This window comes from Otolemur garnettii, unplaced genomic scaffold, assembly GCF_000181295.1.
Source record: "Otolemur garnettii isolate 467f Iridium unplaced genomic scaffold, OtoGar3 scaffold00015, whole genome shotgun sequence".
Lineage (NCBI taxonomy): Eukaryota > Metazoa > Chordata > Mammalia > Primates > Galagidae > Otolemur > Otolemur garnettii.
In genome coordinates this window covers 14288636-14301987 of record NW_003852410.1, presented here as the reverse complement: position 1 = coordinate 14301987, position 13352 = coordinate 14288636, and the positions used below count along the sequence as shown (strand labels likewise).

Genomic DNA, 13352 nt, shown 5'->3' with positions numbered 1-13352 from the left:
CTCACAGCAACCTCCAATTCCTGGGCTCAAGCGAGTCTCCTGCCTCAGCCTCCCAAGTAGCTGGGACTACAGGCGCCCGCCACAATGCCTGGCCATTTTTTGGTTGCAGCCATCATTGTTGTTTGACGGGCTGGGCTGGGGATTGGAACCCGCCACCTTAGGTATATGTGGCTGGCGCCTTAGCCGCTTGAGCCACAGGCGCCGAGCCTGCAAATTTAAATTATAAGAGAAATTTTCACATGCCTTCAGAATGTCAGATGTTAAAATTTGAACAAAATAAATGCTGGCATGAAGGTAGAACCAGGGAAACTGTCATACATGGCCAATGGGAGTAAAAGTCCAAATAAGTTGGTACAACTACTCTGGAAAACGGTTTAGTATTCCCTAGTAACGTCTAACCTAAGACTGTCCCCTAAATCCTGGTAATTCCATTCCCAGGTATAGGGCTTACCCAAAAATTTGCACAAGTGCACCATAACACACAAACAGTGACGTTCAGAGCAGCATTTCCCTAATAACCCAAACCAGAGACCAGATACCCTGGCTACATTCTCAGACTTATATTGACCTCTCCCCCCCACACACACAGTCCCTTTCTCTGTGTCCCAGACACCCTAGGCTTCTTTCAATTTCCTGAATACAAAAATGCTGTCCTGCCACAGGGCCTTTGCACATGGTAGATACATTTTCCTGAAGTCCACTACCCTTCTCAAGTTAGTCCTCTTTGTATTTCAGTACTCAAAGCAAACACTTCCTCCAGGGAATCTTCCTCTACTACATCTTCTCCTTCTATTCCCCTACCAGACTAGATCAGCTGTTGCCCTCAAGGCTGTGCAAATTGAAAAGATTTGCAGCACTTGCCAATGTTTTAGTTTTTGTTTTTCATATGTATGGGATGTGACTAAATCCTCTTTCTCCATTTGACCATAAGTTCTATAAGGGCAGGAGCTACATCTGATTTTTAGACCTTAGCACAGAACTTTGAACAGTATGCACTCATAACTGTTTCTTGAATGAACAGATTCTTGAACAGATACTCAATGTCCTAAAGTAGTCACCATTTAAAAAGCACCATTATTACTATTGAAGATAATAAGACCCCAAAAGATATGAAACAAAGTCAGTATCTCATGTAACTCTCACTCTCAAGCCTCAAGAAGAGCCCATCTTTGAAATAGTGTGATTAACAGCTGGATGTGGTGGTACATGCATGTAGTCCTAGCTACTCAGGAGCTTGAAGCAGGAGGATTGCTTGAGCTCAGGAGTTCTGAGGCTGCAGTGAGCTATGATCATGCCACTACCTCCAGCCTAGGCAGCAGAGTGAGATCCTATTTCATAAATAAATAATTATTGTTTTAAAAAGAATGAAACAGCATGATTAAGAGAAACATGTTAAATTGATCTATATAGCAGAAAACCTGTGTGGTTTTGGTTTAAAAAGAAAACTGTTCTCACACAAACCTAGAACAAGGTTGAATCTTTCTGATAAGAGGTAAGATAAGCTTAGAACTTACCATGTGAAAATTTATATTTCAAGTCTGCATCTCAAATTGTGGACAAAATAAAGCTTCTGAAGCAAAGATGTGTGGTACTGCTGTGTTCAGAAAACAAGCTTTACAACTTCAGTTTTGAAAGCTGACTTTTATGATTAATCCAGCATCTCATATAGAGATTATTTTATACAGCTTAAGTAAAGTCCTTTCAACTGCTGTGTCCATTAAAACAAGTAGATAGGACATGTGACAACTGTAGTTTTAAACATCAAGTTGAAAGTGAAGTCAGTTTCTTCCAGTAAGAACTAAACCTTTATTTTCCTGGAGTGTTAGGATACTATAAGGATAGCAACAAAATCTAAACTGACTGGTAAACTTACCTGGGAAGGCACAGAGTACTTAATGCTTTATGTGAAAAAATGTTTTTTTCTTTGCTTAAAGAAAAGTTTCTTTGAGTTCCTATAAGGTTATGAAAAATGACATCCCCTGGCCAGGCACAATGACTCACGCCTGTAATCCTAGCACTCTGGGAGGCTGAGGCAGGGGGATTCCTTGAGCGCAGCAGTTTGAGATTAGCCTGAACAAAAGCAGCATCCTGCCTCTACTAAAAACAGAAAAACTGGTGGGTGTTGTGGCAGGCGCCTATAGTACCAGCTATTTGGGAGGCTGAGCCAAGAAGATCTCTTGAGTTTAAGAGTTTGAGGTTGCTGTGAGTTATGATGCCACAGGACTCTACTCAGGGTGACAGAAAACATTCCAAAGAATTCTGGGTGTATATGTGCCCTTGGTTTATAGAACGAGAGTCAGAGAAAAGATAATCAGTCAACAGAAGGGACATCAGTTTGCACAATTCACTTTGTCATTTAAAGCAGACACATAATCATAAACCTGGATGTAAAGCGACGTGCCATCCACCACAAGACTAAGGACAGGCCACCTGAACAAAAGGCAGACCTGCCATGCTATCAGAGTTGTGCGCTGTCGCCTGATGTGCTGTCGTATAGCTCAGAGAACACATGCACAGCACAGCCTTCTAATGACACGGTTTCTTCTTTCTACTTGTAATTTTTATATAAATAACAAAATGGGGTACAAAAAAATGACAGAGAAACTCTACAGTAATATCAAATTACAATTTGACTTAAATGCTAAGTTCATATTTGAGAAAACTCAAACAAGCACTGACGAATTATCATGTTTATTTCATTTCATTTGAGGTGTAAGGGCTCTCTTTTTTTCAATCATAGTCTGGCCTTGAGTGCAGACCACCACACTTTTTACTTAATTCACTTCCATCATAGTCTGTTATGTTTGAGAACAAAAATTTTAACAAGCATTTATGATAACTTCTCAAAACGCATTATCTGGGGGAGAGAATCTATGTTCACTTTAACACCCCCCCCCCACCAGTATAAAATAGAAAGGGTCCCCTTGAGTCTACAAAATAGAGAGAACTTTTCCTAACATTAATACGTTTCCATCTGGGATTCTGTTCTGTGAATATATCCTTTTAATTCAAGTGAGCCACTAACACATACAGCTTTATACATGCTGTTTGTTTTTTCTAGTTAGCTTTCCAGTTACGATTTTTCTTTTTCTTTTTTCTTTTCTTCTTCTTTTTTTTTGAGACAGAGTCTTTCTCTGTCGCCTTGGGTAGAGTTCTGTGGCATCATCGTAGCCCACAGCAACCTCAAACTCTTGGGCTTGAGCAATTATCTTGGCTCAGCCTCTGGAGTAGCTGGTACCACAGCCATGTGTCTACTAACCAGGCTACTTTCCAGATAAGATTTTTCATGACATATCATTGCCTCCTAAACAATAAATTCCAATTAACCCTCCCAGACCCTGGGCTCCTTGATGCAGAAACCTGACACTGATCCTATCCCCAGCCTGAGGATAATGCCTGTGAAGCAGGTGCTTAACACCTTCTAGATTCAATCAGACTCTAAACAGACAAACGACAAAGAACAAAAATACTGATAATTTAAATATTTCAGATAAACACAATTTGATTTAGGACTCTCTCATTCATAGGTACCTATTCATGGGCAAGAAGATCAAACTGAATGGCTGTCCATGATACCCAATTCTGTCACAGATCACTCAATCTGTTAAGTAATCTAGAGAAGATGATGGCTTGGGGAATATTCTGGAATTAGAGAGGAGAGCACCTTCTTCTTTCTCAACTGGCTCTTTATTCTATCTCTAGACATGGAGACAGCACACAGTTACAAGCCCTGAAAAGATTAATTTTTGAGTCTGATTCCTCAGGGAAGCTGCTTGACAGCCCCAGTGCCACACTCTGGGCCCGTATCGCCAAGTAGGTAACATGCAGGTGATCCAACCATCTATATATCCAACCATCCAACCATCCACACACCTCTCTCTGTGTGTGTCTCTCTCACACACATTCTTCCAATCCATTTTGACTTTCCCAAACCTACGCAAATAAACATTCCCCAAAAGCTATACATTCCCTTTGTCATTTATCTAGATACAGAACATCGGTGTAAGTCCTTATTTTGTGACTAGGACATAAAGACTAAAACATACACTGATGGTCCTACAAGAGGGTTTATTATTTTTCCCTGTTCTTACACACTGTACAACCCCCTTCCGCGCTCAGAGCACACAGGTGAGGAGGCTGGGCAATGGTTTACTCTGATAAGGGTATACTACGAGAGCCCACAGAGAAGGGCACATCTTAAATCCGGGCTCAGAGGTTTAATAATGTGTAAGGAGAGGAGAAAACTGCTTCTTTCATTGCTTTTTATTGAATTAGAAAGAAAGTTTTCAATGCAATGAGCATTTACCAAGTGTCATGAGTAAGTGTCAGGCATTTTGCTAGATGCTGGGGTACCAAATGGAATACGTGGTAAGATCTCTGTCCTCTAGCACATTAACAGTCCAGATTTCTCCAAGTCTTTTTTCCTTAGATTTGTAATTAGCAATGAAATCACAAAACTATTTTTCATGGAATCATACATTTTGAGATAAAATCCAAATCATATCCCACTCCCAGGCTTAAGATCATCCCTTTCAAATTACATTGTTTTTCCTTAAAATGAGAGTTGGCTTTTGTTCGTTAATGTTTTAACACATATGAAAAACACATAAAGAATCTTGAAAACAAAACTTAAATAAGGTCAAGTGTTTTGTGCCCAGAGGAAATGTAATACCATCATGGAAAGGCTTCCCATTCATAAGTTAGGCTCTTTATCGTCCCTGGGCAAACAGAACACCCAACGGAAAGCAGGCAGGAGCATTTCATATCTGGCATAAAATCTCAAGCTCCTGCAGTTGATTTTCCATGTCTTCAACTCAGATCAAGCAACAGTCAGAGAATAACAAGAGTCTCTGAACCCCAACTCTGATTTCCTAGCAGAGGCAACCCTCTCCTCCAATTCAGGCTTTGATCTTGAACTCACAAGCACAAGCAATCCACCCCCTTCGGCCTCCCAGAGTGCTAGGATTATAGGCATGAGCCACTGCGCCCAGCCCAATTCAGGCTTTGAGAATAAAAATATATGCTTCTCTTTGGAAATAAGGATCGTTATTCCATGAAGCAGAGGGCTATAAGTTTCTGTTTAAGTACTCCATCAGTAAAAAAAACATATGGTAGATACCCTCTGAAGATAATTTTTGCCAGCAATTTACATGTTAAATATTAATAAAGCTTAACTTCTTTCTTAAAAAAAATACATAGAGGCCGGGCCTGCTGTGGGAGGCTGAGGCGAGTGGATTGACCTGAGCTCAGAGGTTTGAGACCAGCATATGAGCCAGAGTGAGACCCTGTCTCTACCATATAATTGCCAGGCATTATGGCAGGTGCCTGTAATCCCAGCTACTTGGGAGGCAGAGGCTAGAGAATCACTTAAACCCAAGGACCCAGGGGTTGGTGGAGGTTGCTGTGAGCTATGATTCTACAGTACTCTACTGAGGGTCACAAAGCGGAGGTTGCTATGAGCTATGATTCCACAGTACTCTACTGAGGGTCACAAAGTGAGACTCTGTCTCCATTAAAAAAAAAGAAAGAAAGAAAATAAAAGGAAAATTTTTAAAAAATACATAGAAAAAAATAAGTAAAAATAAACATAGAAAGCCTATTATAGTCTTCCTGTACTCCAAAAAGATATATTCCCTGGAGTTAAGTGGACCTCACTTAGGAAGCCATAGCAATAGAAAATTAAGAGAACATATACAAAAATCTAAATCAAAGTTTTAGATTATAAAACTCTCTAGTAAAGAAAGTAAGACAAACACAAAATAAAAAACAGGATCTGGAGTGGCGCCTGTGGCTCAAAAGGGTAGGGCGCCGGCCCCATATGCCGGAGGTGGAGGGTTCAAACCCAGCCCTGACCAAAAAAAAAAATAACAGTATGTTTCATCAAAGTACTAATTCATCATTTTAAGTTTAACAAAACTATGACGCTCTTACGAGAGAAAGACAATAGAAACATACAACGGCTAACATTTTTCTTTAGTTTAAGCCTTCTAAAAGATCACATTAAATGAAAATCTAAACATGGACTACAAGTTAGCTGATATCCACCCATTAAGATATATTTGTCGAATTCTCTTAACACTCTGCCAATAATCTATATTTTTTTGAGATAAAAACAATTTCCTGGAAAGCTATTTAAATTGAGAATAGCAAAAGAATCAATGATGGAAAATAATCTAAAAGAAATGTCATCTGAATCACTTAAAATCTATAAATATACCTCAAGGAGGTCCTTTTCCAACACTCTGTGCCCAACATATACAACACTCCATAGCTCTATTTATTATTTTCCCAGCGTCTATTTATTCAAGAAAGTAGTCAGGGCAGGAAATGGGACAAGTCAAATGATCACAATCAATCTCATCACCTTCCCGACATGCTGTGAGTGTAATTAATCCTCTATTTATTCAGGGGACTTCACACCCCTTACATTAAGGCAGCAACTCCCTGCTGGCTTCAGTTGAGATAATTATGTTATAACAAGGATTGGGTTTCAATCATAATAGACAGAAGAAAAAGGAAATTGTACTTGAAGTTGTCAGTTTTTAAGAAAAGCTTTCTTGTGGTTCCATTCAAAGGACGCTCTTGACAAAGCTCTCCTTAAACAGAGCACTTTCTAAGCACGATAACCACACATATGCCACATTAATCAACGTAAGCCTCTTCTCTGAGTAAGACGTTAAGACAATTCAAGCACAGTGAAAATTCTCTGTGAAGCGGAGAATACTAGTTTACAAAACCTGACTAAATCAATCACCACCTGAACTCACTTGATCCCGTGGTTGCCTCCAAAGAGAATCCTCCAAAGACTTTTAAGGTATAAAAATACCCAAGAACAAGGAAGTGAAGGAAAATACCAATTTGCTCACTCTGTCAAAGGTCATGGCTCTAACAAGCCAAAACTAAGGACCGCAGAAGTCTGTAGCCAAGTATCAGGAACTAAAACAAGAAAGAACAGAGACTAATCTCATAGCCACCCAGCCACAGCTATAAAATGCGCTGGATACACACCATAGTCCTTAGAAAAAGGCACAGTACTTTCCATGCCTATTCATCTGAAAATGGTTATCTTTTTTACAAGAACTCCTATCTATGCTTTCCCCTCTAACCTCCTCCTTTATGAAAATATAAAGTCTTATCCAATTTATGTTTATAAACCCTATTTTTATCAATGCACTACCATCAAAAAGCCCGTGGTACTGCATATAAGTAAAAATGAAATTATATCTGTAATTTTTTTAAATTCTCAAGTATACCAAACCTATTTTTTCTTTTCTTTTTTTCTCTTTTAGACAGAGTGTTACTATGTTGCCCTCGGCAGAGGGTCATGGTATCACAGCAACCTCAAACTCTTGGGCTCAAGCGATTCTCTTGCTTCAGCTTCCCAAGTAGCTGGTACCACAGGCACCCACCCACAACACCTGGCTACTTTTTGGTTGCAGTTGTCATTGTTGTTTAGTAGGTCCCAGCCAGGCTCGAACCTGCCAGCCTCGGTGTCTGTGGCCGGCACCCTACTCACTGAGCACGGGCGCGGAGCCACCAAAATTATTTTTTCTAGGTCCATCATAGAATCTGTGGTGGCTTACACCTCTATTCCTAACATTTTGGGAAGCTGAGGTGAAAGGACGGCTTGAGGCCAGTTCGAGATCAGTCTGAAGAACACAGAAAAACATAGAAACGCCTTGTCTCTATAAAAAATAGAAAATTTAACTGGGTCCGTAGTCTCCACTACTCCAGAGGCTGAGGCAAAAGGATCACTTGAGCCCTGGAGTTTGAGGCTACCATGACCCATGATGATCCCATAATACCCTAGCCTGGGCAACAGAGTGAGAACCTGTCTCAAAAACACAAAGCAAAACCCAACAGATACTAATTTTTTGTTAGTTTTTTCAATATATTTAGTTACAGAGAGCATTCACATCTTTACAAAAGGTTATTTTAATCTTAAATCTGTAGGAACATTTGTAATCCTATGATTTATTGGCACACTTCTTGTAAGAGAGTGTAATGAAGAGCAACAGGCCCAGTGGGCATTGCTGAATGACTGGTGATAAGGCAAAGAACCATTACGTAAATCCTTTCTATGTGAAACCACAGTGAATGTGTGTGAAAGAATGGATATTGGCATGTACTAATCTTTTCTTATGGATGAAAAGATTTCATCCACTTTCATCCAGGATGAATTTGTGGATTTAATTAAAAATAAATAGTAAAACTAAAGAGCAACCTGACATGCCAGAATGAGCACCTTATCAAGAATGATCTCAACCCAAGGGAGGTTTAACTTATTTGAAATTACACACAATTATTTCTTGAAATTTCTACATGCTAATCATTAGCAGCTAATGTAACATTTAACATATTACCATTTGTCAGCAAAGTAACTTTCCTTACAAAAGTAAAACCACCTGGAGTGTCTGATTGTCACTTTGTACGCCTAGCATGAACAGATCCCTGAAATCACTTTTGACACTGTAGACTATAAAAATCAGTGACAGAGGTGGTCGCAGGTGTAAGGGCTCTCCCCAGCTATGGCTCAAAATGGCATCGTGAGATTACAATGCCCAGATGAGGCTGCATCGGATGCATGCTGCTTCCCTGCCTCCAGCTCTTCTCTGAGAAAAGCCACTCACACTGACAAACCAGGCGTCTAACTACTGCTTTAGTGGTACCCCTCACCCTGCTATGACTAAGGCAACTGGATCAACTATGCCGTGCTGAGCCAATCACATTCTCCCTCCCCTGGAATTACAAACAAAGGACTCCAGTCTATCTCTACTGAAAATAAAGACATGTAAACTCTGAACTAGGGAGCAGCCATCCTCCCCATGGACACAGAGAGCAGAGCTGCAGTGACTCGCAGAAAGAAGCGAGACGAGCGACCACATGCCAGACAGCAAGCCAACTGCCTCCCTTTCTCATAGCCTGAGCTCCTGGGGGGCCAGCTGTACTCTCAACAGCTAGGTGCTAGAAGATAACCTTAGTCACCTAAGAGAACCCCCCAGTTTTATTGTATGAGTGAGTTTCTCTTACGTAGCCAACTGACAAGAATTAGTCAAGAGTACTGACAGCCTGAATTCAGCACACAGACTGGAGAGACAGGATTTCTTATTCAGCCCTGTTAAGATGTGGATCTTAACTCCCAAGCTAGTAATAGATTCTCCTATTTGACAGTACAGGGTTACTACAAGGATAAACCACGATCCAAATGCAAAAACTTGTTCTTGCCCTTCCAACACACCATAGCTAGAACGGAAATGTGTTCACCACGCTGCATGCATGTTTTCCTTGTCTACTCCTCTGCGTGGTATTACTTTCCCAGCCTGGAATGTATCCATTCCTGACTTTTATTAGAATCATATGGGTAAAACAGTACTAGGCAATCAGAGAGCAATTTTTATGTTTTGCTATTTAATTCATATCCCTTCTTTGTCCAAATTCTTCTATACACAGTATACATGTTTTCCAGCTATTCTCCCAATGTTCCTGGCCACTTCTCTATAAATACTCCTTTGAGGCCTCAAATCAACATTTCTAAAACTAAACTTCTGGCCAGGCACGGTGGCTCAGGCCTGTAATCCACAGCACTTTGAGAGGCTGAGGCAGGGAGATCCTTTGAGGTCAGGAGCTTGAGACCAGCCAGAGCAACATAGCAAGACCCCATCTCTATAAAAAATATAATAAAATAAAACTGAACTCTTCATCTTCTCTCCCAATTTACACCCTCTCCAATATTATTGAATCTGGGCAAATGGTCCTTCATTGTCCCACTTAAATGGCCAATCAAAACCTGCATAAATATAAAACAGGTTATAAAGAATATGTATAGTTATTATTTCCACTGGTTTAAAAATGAATCAGAAAACTACTAGAGGAAATATGAAAATACTAATACCGGTTGAATGAGATGAAGAGACTTGCTAGGGTCCTATGACCAATGAGAAGTAGAGCTAGAACATATCACAGTTCGTTCTTTTCTATCCTGGCTTATATAGAAAGGTGTAAACTGCTACCCTTTGAGAAGGTCAGAACAATCCTGCTACTGATGAGGGCAGCTCACCAGCAAAGAACCAGGGGTAAATCTTACATTGAATATAGCTGAAAATATCAAAAGTAAGTTAAAATCAATTCTATCTTTTTATTTTTTTCAGAGACAGTCTCATTTTCTTGCCCAGGCTAGAGTACCATGGCATCAGCCTACCTCACAGCACCCTCAAACTCCTGGGTTCAAGTGATCCTCCTGCCTCACCTTCTGAGTAGTTTAGAGAATATTAGGACACAGTCTCCCACCAACATGCCTGGCTAATTTTTCTATTTTTAGTGGAGATGATGTCTCGTTTTTGCGCAGGCTGGTCTCAAACTCCTGAGCTCAAGCAATCTTCTCAGCTTAGCCTTCCAGAACGGTAGGATTACAGGTGTGAGCCACCATGCCCAGCCTCAATTCATATTTTTTTGAGACAAGATCTCACTATGTCGCCCTTAGTAGAGCACCGTGGCTTCCCAGCAACCTCCAACTCTTGGGCTTAAGCGATTCTATTGCCTCAGACTCCCAAGTAGCTGGGACTACAGGTGCCCACCACAACACCCAGCTATTTTTTGTTGCAGATGTCAATGTTGTTTAGCTGGCCCAGGCCAGGTTTGAACCCACCACCCTCGGTGTATGTGGCTGGGGCTATAAGCACTGTGCAACAGGCACTGAGCCACAATTCACCTTTTTTTTTGTTTGTTTTTTTTAAATTTTGCTTTCAATTTCAGCCAGCTTTCACTCATCTTAGTTTTAAGGGTTTTTTTTTTTCTTTTTTTGCCTCCCAAGTATCTGGGATTAAAGGTGCCCACCACAACACCCAGCTTTTTTTTTTTTTTTTTTTTTTAAATTTTGCTTTCAATTTCAGCCAGCTTTCACTCATCTTAGTTTAAGGGTTTTTTTTTTTTCTTTTTTTGCCTCCCAAGTATCTGGGATTAAAGGTGCCCACCACAACACCCAGCTTTTTTTTTTTTTTTTTTTTAGTAGAGACGAGGTCTCAGCCTGGCTCACTCTGGCTCATGCTGGTCTTATGCTGGTCTCGAACCTCTAAGCTCAGGCAATCTACCAGCCTGTGCCTCACACAGCTCTGGGGCAACAGGTGTGAGCCACCACGTCTGGCCCACAATTCACATTTTTTAAAGTGCCTTTTTTTATTTTTTAATGGAGACAGAGTCTCACTATGTCACCCTTAGTAGAATGACGTGGCATCACAGCTCACATTAACCTCAAACTCTTGGGCTTAAGCGATTCTCTTGCCTTAGCCTTCCGAGTAGCTGCGACTACAGGCACCCACCACAACACCTGGCTATTTTTTATTGCAGCTGTCATTGTTGTTTAGCTGGACGGACTGTGTTCGAACCCACCAGCCTGGGTGTATGTGGCCGGCATCCTACTCACTGAGCTGCCAGCACTGCCAAGTGCTACTTTTTTTTTTTTTAAACAATGAAAAATGTTCTCTTAACCTGTTCTAATATGTATCTTTCAATTCAGCTAAAACTTACTGTGCTCACAAGGAGATACTATGGGCCCAGATATGTAGGTGCTCATTCATGTGGACCTTACAATTTTAGCGGGGGAAAGAGATATGCACCTAGATTATAACAATACAAGAAGGGCACACAAGAGAATGTTTGTTGTAGTAGGTACCACACTCAAAACTTCTTATAGAGTGTAGAATGAAAAATACTGGGAGCATTCTTTTTCAGAAAAATAATTTGTGGCTCAGCACCTGTGGCTCAAGTGGCTAGGGCACCAGCCACATACACCTAAGGTGGTGGGTTCGAATCCAGCCTAGGCCCGCCAAACAACAACCAAAAAAATAGCCAGGTGTTGTGGCAGGCGCCTGTGGTCCCAGCTACTTGGGAGGCTGAGGCAGGAGTTGGAGGTTGCTATGAGCTGTGATGCCATGGCACTCTACCCAGGGGGACAGCTAGAGGTTCTGTCTCAAAAAAAAAAAAAAAAAAAGGAAAATAATTTGTGAAGTCTATTACTCAGAATAAGAATCCAGGAGTTTCAGTCTTTAAGATATGCAAATATGCTCTACAAGACACAGATTATCCTAAGACAAAAATAAAAACCTACCACTAAAGCAAAATTTACGATAGCTATTGCTATAACTTCATTAAGTGGACACAAGAATAGCTTTGTTACCTATATTCCAATAAGTTTTTGCCAAAGGAAATGTCTGACTATAAAAATGGAATGTTCATTGTGGTATTTAGAATTTAGCACCTGTCTGGTATTTCAAATAAAATTTTACATAGTTTTTATTATTATAACCAAAAACATCAAACATAGACTTAAGGAAAATATTCAACTATTTTAAAATATAAAAATAAGCTGTGGCTCCGGTGCCCGTAGCACAGTGGTTAAGGTGCCAGCCAAATGCACCAAGGCTGGTGGGTTCCAACCCAGTCCAGGCCAGCTAAACAACAATGACAAGCGCAACAAAAAAATAGCCTGGTGTTGTGATGGGCGCCTGTAGTTCTAGCTACTTGGGAGGCTGAGGGAAAAGAATCACTTAAGCCCAAGAGTTAGAGGTTGCTGTGAGCTGTGACACCATAGCACTCTACTGAGGGCAATATAGTAAGATTCTGTCTCAAAGATAAAATAAAATAAAATAAAGGTGCTGTATTTCACTCACTAAGTATATGGAGAAGAAAGGTGAGGGGGAAAAAACGTGTTATGAAAATCATGAACACACACTGCAGTATAATTAATTTAGAGCCAAGAATAAAGATGATACTAAAAAGCTGAATCATGTTTACTAAGGATGAAACTAGAAATCTTAATAAATAGTAGATAAAGGAACAAATGTTTTATCTTACAGGGAGTGAAAAATGGCTGGGTTACAGTTAAATTTTAACACACAAAGTAAAAACAACACAGTCTGTTCAGGAAAAGCAAAGTTATGTTCCAATTGGTGAAGCTGAAAAAACAACTTTACAAAGTAATTTGAAGAGTCCCTGCTGGTTTCTCTTTCCCACCTTACTCCCTGATATATTACTCCTCTTAAAAAATTACTATTTCCACAACAATTACTAAGAACCTAAGAATTTTGCTTCATTTCCCACAACTTAAAACCAAGAGAAAAAAATAATTTAAGACTAAGTCTGATAATCACCACATCAACTTGAGGCCCTATATCCTTCTACTTTAGTGAAATACAATCCTCTCTAGTTAATAAGGAATGTCACAAACAGAGAAACAGGCATTCATGGAAATGGGATCCTGGCACAAACACAATACTCATTACATGTTTATAAAATCCTCGCCATTTAAAACAAAAAGAAAGAAAAAAACAAAATCCATTCAAACTATTTCAATTTAA

At 40.1% G+C, this 13352-nt stretch overlaps 1 protein-coding gene across 1 annotated transcript in view; it reads right to left on the bottom strand.

Annotated features, from left to right (window-relative positions):
• SHQ1 (SHQ1, H/ACA ribonucleoprotein assembly factor) overlaps positions 1–13352 on the bottom strand; it is a 138310-nt gene that overhangs the window by 56065 nt on the left and 68893 nt on the right. The window lies entirely within an intron of this gene.